The sequence below is a fragment of the Gekko japonicus genome, unplaced genomic scaffold (assembly GCF_001447785.1).
Source record: "Gekko japonicus isolate JY-2015 unplaced genomic scaffold, Gekko_japonicus_V1.1 scaffold7247, whole genome shotgun sequence".
NCBI lineage: Eukaryota > Metazoa > Chordata > Lepidosauria > Squamata > Gekkonidae > Gekko > Gekko japonicus.
This window is the reverse complement of record NW_015168886.1, coordinates 1-13,958: the sequence shown is the minus strand read 5'-3', so window position 1 is coordinate 13,958 and position 13,958 is coordinate 1. Positions and strand designations below refer to the sequence as shown.

The 13,958-nt window shown below is 43.9% G+C and overlaps 1 pseudogene; it reads right to left on the bottom strand.

Annotated features, from left to right (window-relative positions):
- Positions 1–8,411: 8,411 nt before the first annotated feature.
- Positions 8,412–13,612, bottom strand: LOC107114329 (annotated as a pseudogene).
- Between the last annotated feature and the right edge of the window lie 346 nt (positions 13,613–13,958).

Genomic DNA, 13,958 nt, shown 5'->3' with positions numbered 1-13,958 from the left:
GGATAACTGACATGTAATTTTACAAAGTGGGGGGGGGGGGAAACCAGTTCAGGTCTACAAGTCAGTGGCCAGTTTACTGAAAAACACCAGTGTAAGTACCCATTTATGAACAAAATTCCTGGTTGAATAGAGATGTTTAAAACTGGCACCTGACGTTTGACCAAAAACATGCCAGGCATATGTGATAGAGGGATGTTTCCATAACTGTGATGGTACTACAGAGAAGAGCCTGCCTCTTGTCACCATTTACCTAATCAGTACAGACAACAAGGCTTCTAGGTAAGGTTGCCAGGTCCTGATTGGGAAATTCCCGGAGATTTGGGGAGGTGACAGGCCTTAAAATAGTCAGTACCAGTGTTCCCTCTAAGCTGAGTTAGTGTGAGCTAGCTCACAGTTTTTTTAGCCTCGGGCTCATACATTTTTGTCTTAGCTCAGGAAAGATGGCTCCAGACCAATGGTCTAAGGTGTGGAAAACTAACATTAAATATACAAAAGCTGTATCTTACAAAGAAGATGTATATAAAATGTTTTCTAGATGGTACATAACACCAGAGAACTTAGCAAAAATGTATCCTAACATGTCAAATACATGTTGGAAATGTAAGCAAAGTGTTGGCTCTTTTTTCATATGTGGTGGTCTTTAAGATAGCAAAAAATTACTGAATATCGATACATGAGATATTGCAAAACAAATTCTAGAAATATCTGTACCATTTGTACCAGAATTGTTTTTACTGAATATTATTCCAGAGTGTTTTTAAAAACCAGATACGTATATGATCTCCATCAAAAGAAGAAATTATTTACAAGCTACTTGAAACGGCAGAAATGGACAAATTAACTCTACAATTACAAGATAAAAAAGAGGGAATTTTTGAGAAAAATTGGCCAAGACTTTACAAATGGATCGAGAAATATCTTCAAGGATTTATAACTTAAATATAAAATTATAATCTCTAGACTTTAACTGTTAAATTGCTTTGGGTGCAGAAATGAATGATTCCTTTTATACAAACACTAAGTTGTTATAATGGGGACATGCTATTTGTTTGTTGTATGTTAGTCTTTATATGTGTAGTTGTCTTTTTCTTTTCTTTTCAGAAAAATAACAAAATTCTTTCTTTAAAAAAAGAAAAGGAAGGATGGCTCCAGAGCAAACTGATTTATGCAGCAGCCAAATCGCCTGCTCACAACTTTAACGCTGGTAGCCCACAAAGTAGAATTTTTGCTCACAGGACTCCACAGCTTAGAGGGAGTATTGTACAGTACCCTGATCTTCCTCCCCTCTTGGTCACGTTCCTGCACTGGAAGTCTCTGAGAAGCTGGAAATTCATTGTGTATAGGGGGAATCAGGCCACCAAATGAGAAGGGAGCACTCACTGGAGAAGACCCTGATGCAGGGAAAGACTGAAGGTCAAAGAAGACGGGGACGGCAAAGGATGAGATGGTCAGACAGTGTCATCGATGCAATGAACATGAAATTGAGCCAACTTCAGAGGACGGCGAAAGACAGGAGGGCCTGGAGGGATCTGGTCCATGGGGTCGTGAAGAGTCGGGCTTGACTGTGCGACTGAACAACAACAAGGGGGATCAGGACCCAATATGCAGGTTATCCGAGCCCCTCAGCTCCCTTTACCCTGGTAATTTGCTACCATCGTGTGAACTAGCCCCCCCAAACTCCCTCCCAGTGGCCTGAGTCACTGAAAGTGGGGTGTTTTTGAACTATTCTACTATTCTTAAACTAATATGTGGTATTACTAGGCACAGTAACCCTATGAGGGCAGAACTTGTCTTGCTTAATTTATGGGAGGGGACAGAGGTTCCTGCCGTCTGGAAAGATCTTATTTCTTATGGTGGCAGCCAAGACTGAAAATGTACGATACCCCCCCCCCCCCATGGTATACTTTGCGGGCGAAAACCTAGCCTTGCGTGTGATTGAATACATTTATTGGGGCTTTCGTGGATTCCCCAGTAAATCAGTTGCTTTCTCTGCTAGGAATCGATTGCTTTTCTTTCGATTTTGAGTAAAAAAAATAACATTGTAAATGGAGTTTACAAAGTTTATATCTCCGGCACCTGGCATTACGCTTTATGGCACACATGGCCCAGCCCAGCAAAGTGACATTTATGTCAGATCCGACCCTCATAACAAATGAGTTTGACTGCTCTGAGCTGCACAATTATTACTAGCTGGCAGGGGTCTGTGGGCCTGGGCGTTCTTTCCATATCCTTGTTCCAGCCTCTTTTTAGACCATTAAAGAACATAAAGAAGATCAAGGATCAGAGCAAGGATCAATCCCAGAAGCCTGTTCTTCGGCCGGCCAGCCCCCTCTGCTCTTTCCCCCGGCACTCCTCAAGGAGCAGTAAGCATACAAACACAACAAAAGAATCCACAAAACAACAAACAAAAGAACCCACAAAAGTAACACACAGTCCCAAGACAGTCTGGTATGAAATATACAGATGTGTGCTAGATGCCCACAGAACAATACAATAACAAAAGAGACTAGATTAAAGCCGTAACATCATTTAGCGTCTGGTAATACACTAAATTCTTGATCCAAGAATGTAAACGAAGGTAGTGAGGCACAGTGTGGGTCCATTTTACTTTGGTGGCAACAGCAACACACTTGAAAATAAGCGAGGAGACCCTGCCCAAATAGATTAACAGAAAAGTAAATCACTGAAAGTGTCAATTTGAATGTAAGACTGAATGTAAGATTCCTATATAGAATTTGTTCCTGAGGAAAGACCAGAGGTCTGAAACACTTAGATATCTGGAAAAAAACATTGACTGAAAGAGAGACACAGATTGATTGAATTTGGAGCAGACTGCTTTTGGGTATTTGGATAAGGATACAAGACCATCAGAGGGACATAGATTGAGAGAGTCTGGAGCAGACTGCTATGTGAAGTTTTATCGACCTTTGTATTTTTTTTCTCTATGAAGGAATAAGTGGTTGTTTTCTATTACCAGACAATAAATGATGTTATGGCTTTAATCTAGTCTCTTTTGTTATTGTATTGTTCCGTGGGCATCTGGCACACATCTGTATTTTTTCATACCAGATTAACAAATAAAACAGCAGAGCAACACAACTATGTCTTGTACATTTTTTATTTCATATGTTGCGGTTATCAGTTGAGAAGGGGTAGCGTGAGTTCTCCCCGGCCCACAGGAAGATCAAGGTAACACACAAATCCACAAGTGGCATGCAAAGAAGAAATTTTTTTTACCTGGGACATGGTTCTGTAAGGCCTCTTCAGATCCAAGAGGTGAAGATTTCCAATGAGTGGCCATGGCCTTGGTCCCGGGGGAAGATCCTGGCCACTAGTCTTCCAGAAACTGCCCATTTTCAAAATTAATACTATTGTAAGGACAAATAGGAACAACAAGGAAACAGGACCCATTACATCCATGCTCTGAGTAACTGTCTAAAGTGATTTGGACCAAAGTGGTAACACTCAATTTGGTCTGGGACAGTCTCTGTTAAGCCCAAAGAAGCAGTATAAATATTTGTCCTTCCTAGTGTGACAACTGTAGTGAATCAATGGGAACTATCCTGTTGGGCAATAGAACCTGGCCTTCTCCTTTCTTTTCTGTAACTATTTAAACCATTGTTGTTGTTCAGTCGCACAGTCGAGTCCGACTCTTCGTGACCCCATGGACCAGCTCCTGCCAGGCCTTCCTGTCTTCCGCCGTCCTCTGAAGTTGGCTCAATTTCATGTTCGTTGCATCTTTGACACTGTCTAACCATCTCATCCTTTGCCGTCCCCGTCTTCTTTGACCTTCAATCTTTCCAAGCATCAGGGTCTACTCCAGTGAGTGCTCCCTTCTCAATCATTTAATCTTTCCTTTTTTATCTGGGCAGGTGGCATCTAGCTCCATAAGAGAACACTTTGCTGAACAGGTTTTAACTCTTGAAACTCCTTCCTGAAGGCCCAATGTTTGGGACTGGCTTGCAGATTAGTCTGGTTAGTTCTGGTAGTTCAGGGAGTGGCTTTGCTTAATCCTCTTGGGAAACTATTACTTCAATTTTTCTCCCATTGAACCCTTTGCCTATATTTTGCTATTAGTGGAAAAACCCTATTCTTCACTGCCATTCCTTCAGGAACTGAATGGCGGTGTCATAAAGGTGGTCTTCCCATGCAGTTTCTTGTTCAAGTTTTCCACATTGGTTCAGGCTTTAGACCAGGTAAAGAGGCCTTGCAAAAGTAAGATTGTCATGAGTCAGCCAGGGCTCAGCAACAGCGAGGACTCCTCAGGAGAAGAGGAGCCCTGTGTAGACAGCCCTGAGTTAACAAAAGACGACCAGCAGGAAAATGAACTGCAGGCTTGTCAGGATTCACAGCCAACAATTGGTGCAGAGCCCTGATTCAGCAGGTGAAAGTCACCTCCAGCCCTGATTCAGCAGGTGAAAGTCAATTGGCCATTTCCAGCCCTCCAGTGTCACCCACACCCTTAGAGCACCACAGACAGAGGCTGAGAACAGAGCTACAGGTGAGATGGCAAAGTACACACCTCCTGGCCCAACACCAGCTGCTTGCTGATAATGATGATGAGTAGTTGCAGGATTGTTCCTGAGCAGCTGGCTACGAATATGACCCTTAGGCATGTGGCTATAAAAGCAGCCAAGAGAGGCTGTTAGGCATGGATGCAACATGTACAATAGATACTAAGCCACCAACTTTGCCTTGTCTGATTCTTGGAAACCTGACCTTGGACTGAACAACCCTGCCTTGTCTGACTGCTGGCACCTGATACTTGGAGCCTGCAAACCAGTACAAAGATTTGTTTTTCCTCTCTGAAATAAAGCAAGACATTAGAAGCTTCAGAGAGTTGGGAGGTAACCCAGCTGAAGGTCATTCCATTAGACCTGGTCACTCCACAGACATAAGTCAGGGGAGGGTGCATTCCATCTCGTTAGCACCTGAGATCATGGGTGGGAGAAAGATGTTTCTTCATCTGAACCCAATGCACCTACAGAACATCGGGTTACTTGACAAGCCCCTTTGATTGGCCAGATCATCACCTTAGCAACAGGTCTGGTGATTAGGTTACATCATTTGCCCTACACCTGATTGGCTAATTAGAATCGGACCAGCACCAGCCCTGGTCCATAAAGAAAAGGTTTTCATTGTAGCTTGTTATTTAAAGCCATTGGGCTATGTGACAGTGTGTGAAGGGTTACTAGCTAGGAGAGCTTTGGTAAAGCCATTGCTAAAGGCTATTGTGTTGACCATTGCATCAGACCTGGATGCTGTCTTATTTTGTGGGTCTTACTGACTGGAAACCTTGTCTTGGACTTTGAAACTTGGAGCCTTGAAGACCTCAGCCTGCTTTTGGGTAATATGTGAAACCCTGAGCCATTATCTGTAGAAGCGTTTTGATAGACTTTTAGCTTTGTTATTTTTTCCCCTCACTGTTCACTACTCTGCTTTATTTCTGCACAATTTTAGATAAAATGTTTGTTAGAGTTTGTGTAGAGTTCTTGAATTCAGGAAGCTTCAATCTGAATCCAGTACTTTGGTCCTCCTTTGCTGTAGCTACCAAAGTCATTGTTTTTGAAACTTGCCTTGAAGGTGTCCTACCGTGCAAGGTTGATTTTCTTGACTTTAGTTCTCAGAAAGCCTGAGAATTTGTCCCTTGGAGTCTGGCTGACTGGATAGTAGAAGGAGACTGGTGGAAGTTTGACCCTGAAGTGCGAGGAGTCACACTTCAGCCTTTTTTGGTTGTCTGTTCTGCTGGGCCATCTCCGCCATAAAAGACTCCTGCCCTGCTTTGGTGGTTTGAGCTTAAATTCTCTTGATGAGATCGATAGAGAGCTAATTGGCAGATCTTCACATCATGGCACAGTTTAGTATGGATTATGTGATTCATAATGGATGGCCATGTGAGGGTGGGGAAAGGTATTTGGGGACAGGGTTAGTTCAACAGTGTAGTCTACACAAATAGGCTGATGAAAGGCAAGACTTATGGAGAGCTTCTGCAGATTGTGATCACTGGTTAGTTGTTGAGTAGCTTGAGTTTGTCCTCCCCCTTTCCCCTTAATTTCAGTGCACTCAATCACAATCTGTATGGTGTGTAAAAAGGTATATTACAACAAGGGTTGCCAGCTCCAGATTGAGAAATTCCTGGAAATTTAGAGGTAGAACCTGGGGAGGGTGGGGTTTGAGGAGGGGTAGGACCTCAACAGGGTGCAATGCAGGTTCAAAAGAAATGGGTAAAACAGAATCCCTCTGTCCCTCCCTCTGTACATGCTCTATCAGATGTTAAAATATAGGACAGGCTCCTAAAGCTAGGGAAGTTACAGATCTCTACAGAGTTGCCTTTACCTTGAAGCTTTCTGTAGCTCTCTGGGCTAGCATATAGTCCTTCCATACCTCAGCTAAGAGTTCTGTCTTCCCTGATGGACCCAGCACAAAAGAGAGCTCCAACTTGCTGCAAGGAGTTTTTATCTTCTCCCTTTCCCTTCCCCTTGACCAGGTCAGGCCCGGTCAAAGAAGCTTTTCCAGAAGTCTTCAGAAATTTCCTTCCTGGAGAGTATTCCTGGAACCTTTCTAGTCTAAAGTCCTCCAAATATCTGTTCCCTTTTAGGAGAAGGGGGAGAGTTTGACCCACCATTGTCACTTCTGTTAGATCTGTTAGCTTTTGTATGAAGGTAAACTGGAAAACAATCGGACTAACTCCCCCCCACCCCAGTGTGTTTGCTGCCCAAAGGGGGAAAATCTTTTAAAATTCAGAGTGAAGGCTTTGCTCATTTCAAACCTCCAAAGGAAAAATGCATTTCTTCACACTCATCAAACAGAACCCCATCAAAAGGCTCTCCTGGTATCCTTGTGGATTTGATGGGTGGCATTTAGACTCCATTATCTAAGTGGGGCAGTATATATTTTTAAAAAATTAATTTTTTTTTAATTTTACTTTAGCCAACATACAACAAACTTATATTTTACATTCTACCTATGAATTTACAATTACCAAGAATTGAACAAAGGAAAGAATAGCATTGCATAAATAATTAATCTGATATTGACAGTTGAAAAATGTGCTAATATGCTATAATATTGTTTTGACGGCACCACTTCTTTTAATATATCATCGCACATCAAGTATTCTAACACCGGAAACCATTGTTCCAGAAATTTGGAGTTATATTGCATAGTCTCTGACAATCAAACTTGATCTGCTATCTTCTCCATTATAAAATAATCCCACAGTTTACAGTGCTAACTGTGTGATGGTTGGAGGATGAACAGTTTTCCAGTAGGATGCTATTACAGATTTTCCAGCTGTCAATAAAATGCCAATTAGATTTCTGTTTGGGGAACATATATTAGAGTACCCCTTTCTCCACACTTCTCCCCACAAGAGGCTTGATGAGTGGAGTTTACGGGATGTACTCGTGCTGGTGTCAAAAATCAGTATGTCAAAACTTTTATTGATTGTACTCTGATATTTACATACTTCAATCAAAGTGTATTAGAACACCATATTCTTGTCCACTGTTCCTCTGTGAAGGACTGCAAACAATCCTGTTGCCAAGCTTTTTGATATGGTAAGGGTTTTCGTACTCTGACCCAATTAACATTTTATAAATACGTGAGATCACCCCCTTAACATAGTCCTCGGTGCTGGGGACCGAAATCCACCCACTCAATGAGGTACCAACGTTTCCCCCGTTTTAGTTTACAATCCAAAATATTCGCAATCTCAAAATGTTCCTCTCCTTCGAGTAAAATCGTATGATGAGTTGGATGCGGAGTAAACAGCCACCAGAAAAAGTCCAGGGCTTATGGATCTCCACACATGCACCCCACATTACCGAATGTCTGAATGCACAGGAGTGTGCACAAAATGGATGAGAAGTCTGAACCATCCAATCCATTTCAGGTGAGTCCCCCCCCCCACTCGCATCGTGCACATAAACAGATACACCAGGACAACTTTTTTAAAAAACAACCTGAACTGTGCTGTGTGGATAACTCACTGCAACACTGTGAACAATTGACCATGGGCTGTGCATGCTGTAAAGGCACCTCAGACTGCAGTGTTTGACCATACCATGAAAATTCTAGTCTGACCGCAGCCTTGGTTATTCAAAGGGATTTGTAATGTGTCAATACAAGAAATCACCAGACACAGAAGCAGTATTGCCTTTTCTCTATGCAGCAAGCAACTCAAGTACTGAGGGGATTTCACAGTTGTGAACTGAGAGGCAAAATCTGGAACTAAATTAAGTATCTGATCTTGCTTATGGAACTTTCAAAGAGAGGCATGTGTGAGGCACTGAAGTTTGTGAGAAGACCACAGACTGGTTCCACCGAGTCTGGAATGTCCTTGGCTGGCAAGGAGCTGCAGAAAAGGAAGGTGGTGGTGCTCACAGCGGGGAGCTAAGCAAGGTTCAATGTTAATAACGTGGCAAAGCACACAAATCGTAGGCCATAGGAGGTGTAGTAAAGCCAACTGCAGGGGTCATGTCCAGGTCTTCTTTGGATGTCCCAGGGGCTGGCTGGAAAGTGAATCTCTGCAAGAGACTTGTAAAGAAGAGGAAGAGCTACATTTTGGCAAGGGTCTCACCAGCACACAGTCGCTGACCTGTGACAATGCAGAAGAGACAGGGTGCCCTGTTAATTGAGGTTATTTGCAATGCTCCCTCTCAGCTGTGGAGTCCTGTGAGCAAAAATTCTACTTTGTGCACGACTGGCATTAAAGTTGTAAGCGAGCGATTTGCGTGCTACTGCATAAATTAGGCTGCGGTCACACGTAACAGAAGCCACACAAGTGAGACGGAAAACAGCCGGAGTTTCCGGGCGCGATCTCACCAGCACATCTGGGAAGCGTAGCACTCCCGTGGCTCAACCGAGGCTTCCAGCCGAAACTGCGTGGCAAAAAACTAGTACCTTGGAGGTACTAGTTTCCGGAAACTGCAGGGCAAGGGCGGGCGTCTGCTAAAAACTGTGAGCTAGCTCACACTTAACTCAGCTTAGAGGGAACACTGGTTATCTGTAATATTTTTATAACATTTCCCCAAAAATTAATGCCAAAGCAATTGACCATGAAGTACTCAAAAGTAACTAGGAAAAAAGACTGAAGTACACCACAACACAGTGGTGAACAATATTGGTGAAAAACGCTAATCTTGAAAGAATAAGTGATAAAGGGCCAGCTGGGATTATGTTCTTCCAAGTCAACAGACTTGGGTACCTGATCTATTAATTAAACCCACAGTGATCAATCTCAAAGGAGTTACCTGCAGAGAAAGGCAAGAAGGCGTCCCTCTTGACAAACTTTCCTTTGGCATCAAGGAAGTGCTCTGGATAGAACTGAAATGGCTTTTCCCACTGAGATTCATCGTACAGCACAGAATACAGTAATGGAAGGATGTGTGTTCCCTGAGAAATCAAAGCAATGAGTAATTGAAGAAAATGAAGATGGTCAACATGCTGTTCGATATATTGAATTATACTGAGCCAATCCAAGGATTTTGGGTGCCCTTGGCTGATGACTAGGCTGCTGCCTGCCCTCTTCCCCACACTGCATTGTGGGGGAAATGCCACCCCTTCTTCCCACCTGCTCCATGGGGAAGCTACTCCCCACTGACACTGCCCTGACTGGGGATGTATCTGGGGGTGACACTGTGGCTTGCTGTGGTGCCACACCTCTCAACAGTTGTGGACTGGGAGGCAAAAAGAGCCCTGGAAAAAGGCCCTGCCCACCCTCCCCCCAAAAAGGAAAGGACGGGGAAGAAGCAAGCTTTCTGTGGGCTGCCTACTGGGGCCAGAGGCACTGCCTAGGTCTACTGCTTGTTGTGGACAAGCAGATAGCAGGGATTATTTGGTGCCCCTCCATCTCTGACGCCCTGAGCAATTGCCTGGGCGTGCCTAATGGATGGACCAGCTCTGTGTTTAGATCTCTCCCATTGAAATGAATGGGGATTACAAATAACTTATCTGACTGGCTCTGAAGTGCCTCAGCATCTGAAAAACGGCCTCTTTGGAAAGCGTAGTAGACAACAAATGAATAGATGTCAAATGATGTACGAGTGTAAAAGTTTATGCGGTTAGTGAACACTGATCACCTTTGGAATGAAATATCCTTTCAGAGTGACATCCGCGGTGGTGGCATGTGGCAAATTCGTAGGGACAATATTACCAAATCTCTGGATTTCATGGATTACCGCATCTGTATATGGCAGTTTTGATCGGTGTTCAGTCTGAGGCTGGGCAGACCCAATCACTTTTGTCATTTCTTCTTGGACCTTATCTGAGAAAATTAAAAAATATCTTAATTTTATACTATGGTATTCCCTGTTCGGTATTTCTGTAGGTCGGTAGTTCAGCAGTTCGAGACCCGGGTGCCGCATGACAGAGTGAGCTCCCGTCTCTAGTTCCAGCTACTGCCAAACTAGCAGTTCGAAAGCAAGACATTGCAAGTAGATAAATAGGTACCACTTCAGTGGGAAGGTAAAAGCGTTCTGTGCGCCTTGGTGTTTAGTCATGCTGGCCACATGACCACGGAAACGTCTTCAGACAGCGCTGGCTCTTCGGCTTTGAAACGGAGATGAGCGCCGCAACCCTAGTCGGACTCGACTGGCTTTCGAGCAAGGGAACCTTTACCTTTTATATTCCCTGTTACTATGTATGAATGTGAAAGTCGGACACATAAGAAAGGTTGGGCAGGAAGAAAGTTGATTCATTTGAAGTGTGATGTAGGGAGAGAGTTTTAGGGATACCGTGGACTGCCAAAAAAGACACATAAGTGGTTTCTAGATCAAATCAAGCTTGAGTTCTGTCTAGAAGCTAAAATAAGGAAACTGAGGCCCTTGTACTTTTGTCACATCATGAGAAGACTCCTGGAGAAGCCAGTAATGCTTGGGAAAGTTGCAGGAAGCAGGAAAAGAGGAAGACCCAACAGGAGATGGATGGACTCAATCCAGGTTGCTGCAGCCTTCAGTTTCGCAAGGCCTGAGAAAGACTATCAATGACAGAACATTTTGGAGGCCATTAATTCTTAGGGTTACCAGAAGCCAGAAGCAACTTGATTCCAGTCAGCTTGCATATGAGCCGAACTGGGCTCGTGAAGTTCATGTCAAAAAAGAGCTGAACCATGGGGCAGCCCACGACTCAGCTGTTTCTGAACAGCTGAGCCATATGAAGCAGTTTGCTCCACACAGCATAGATGTTTAAAGGGGCTTTGTCGGACAGCCAGTGCTGCCCAAGAAAGCCCCTTTAAACAGCTGAGCCGTGGGAGCAGGCTGCCCCGTGGCTCAGCTGTTCCCTATATTTTGGCAGCTTTCACAGGGAACATTTGGTGGCTTTTGCAGGGAGGAGTAAGCAGGGGTTTAAACCCTGCTTTTTGCTCCCCGTGAACCTTTACAAACTGCTTTAAAAGTTGGTGGAAGTTTGTGGCTGGAATGCAGCCCACAAACTTCAGTTTGCGAACCACGAACCACCCAAAATTCATCACGAACAAAGGTTTCTGAGCCAGTTCATTCCCTTCCCTAAACCTACTGTTAACGCCAATTTTAGAGATGGCAGCAACCAGTAGAGAAGTTGATAACTTGTATGCCTATGTATGTTAACAATATTTTTAGTATGGCTCATTTAACTTGTAAGCAAATGTTTATGAGCCAAGTAACCTTTGATTTTACTATTTTTAAACCACAGAAAGGTGATCCTCATTTTATCTTGAATAAGAGTCAAACTCTAGTCATAGTCAGCATATCTTTATTTGTGTCCATCATCAATCAAGCAATATTATTTCGAATAATAAGAAGAGATAGGATTTATACCCTGCCCTTCACTACCCAAGGGAGTCTCAGAGCGGCTTACAAACTCCTTTCCCTTCCCCTCCCCACAACAGACACCCTGTGAGGGACATGGGGCTGAGAGAGCTCTGACAGAAACTGCTCTTTTTCAAGAACAGTTGTGCCAGAACTATGGCTTGCCCAAGGTCATCCAGCAGCTGTGAGTGGAGGAGTGGGGAATCAAACCTGGTTTCTCCCAGATTAGAATCCGCACACTTAACCACTACACCAAACTAGCCTGCCTTTTTAACTGAGACTCAAGGCAGGTTACTAAGTGCAAACCAATGTAATCAGTATAAGATTACAGTGTCAACCCCAGGCCTCGCTTGCCAATTATTTCCTATTTCCTACACTCATGTTCTGTGTCATTATTCCTTTGGTTGTATTATGGACTTTTATGTAGTCTTATACAATTCCTGTATTGCACGCAACCTTGCTCTTTCCTATTGCTGTTTATCATCGCTGCTGGGAACTGGGGGTGGTGGTGGTGGATGTGTTGGGCTATCTGCTTTGCTTGGTTAGTGTCAGCTTGTAACAGTTCTCACACAGGGGCCTCCCGAGTGTGTTGAGAACACCTTGGGAAATATATTATCTCATCATTCTATGTCACCTTGGAGTCTGGGGAGCTTCTAGATAATGTAACCATTGGCATGCAGGTGGGGGGCCCATCACAAGGGCAGGGGCAGACGTGTGGAGGGCTGAATGGGAGCATTGATTGGTTGCTTGGCATCTGTGGAATTTCTTGCTTTCAGGATATTGGCGGAACTGGCGTCTGGGCCCCAGTTCCGACACAAGCTGTCTATGCTTGGAACCTCTCTACCTCCTAATAAACAAATCTTGCTGATACAAGAGTGTTTGTGAGGGCAACTGTATCCAGGACTTTACAGCAAACTGGAAGAAGGTGTAAAGAATTAAACAGGATTTTATTTATTGTTTCTTTAACTCATCTATTTACTGCTTTTCTCCCCACTGGAGACTAAAAGCAGCTAACACTATTCTCATCTCCATGTTATCCTGATGATAACCCTGTGCGGTAGGGAAGGATGAGAGCGTGTGACTGTCCCAAGGGCACCCAGCAAGCTGGTAGCACAGTGGGGATTCGAACCTGGCTCCCCCATATCCTAGTCTGATACTCCAACCACTGCACCAAACTGATAGGATTAATCAGTTCTGAAAACATTATTACATGTATAAAATCAATGCAGAAAGGGTAGTCTGTCCTTTAGCAATGCACTCTTTTATTTCCGCTGAACAGCACCACAGCATGGAAAGTAAATTCAGTGGGGGAGGTGTGGAAATCCCAGAGGCTGAAAACATGAAAAGTTCAAGCAGTTCACAACCCCTTCTGCTTTCAGCATTATTCCAGCTGGGAGGAAACAGGAAGTATAACTCACTGGTGCTTCCTGTTCTCTCTCATCCAGGTAACTTCCAAGGGCAACCTGAGATTTCTTGACATTCTCACCAGATATCTTAGAATAATGGGTACCACCCAATGACATGGACTTACTCTGGATTTCAGGGTACTTCATCATCAGCAACAGGCCCCAACGCAAGGTCATCGAAGTGCTCTCCAGGCCAGCGGTGAATAAGTTCGATACAACAGACTTTAGGTTTTCATTATGGAAAACTCCGTCGCTCTGGTTCTTGTTCTTCTCCTAGGAGATAAGAAGAAATTATTTAAACCAAAGGATCAGTGTGAGGGACCCCTTTCTTAGGTGCTCTTTAAACCACTTTGACTTCTGAAGGGAAACGTCGTCGTTGACGTTGTTGTCGTTGTTGTCGTCGTCATTTGTCGTCGTCATTGGTTGTCATCGTCGTTTGTCGTCGTCATCGGTTGTCATCGTCGTTTGTCATCATCTGTCGTCGTCGTTGTCGTTTGTCGTCGTCGTTTGTTGTCATTTGTTGTCGGTTGTTGTCGTCGGTTGTTGTCGTCGGTTGTTGTTGTTGTCGTCGTCTGTTGTTGTTGTTGTTGTCGTCGGTTGTTGTTATTGTCATCGTCGGTTGTTGGTTGTTGTTGTTGTCGTCGGTTGTTGTTGTTGTTGTCGTCGGTTGTTGTTGTTGTTGTTGTTGTTGTCGTTCTTGTTGTTGTTGTATGTATACCTCGCCCTATCCCATGAGTGGGCTCAGGGGGGCTTACAACACAAGATT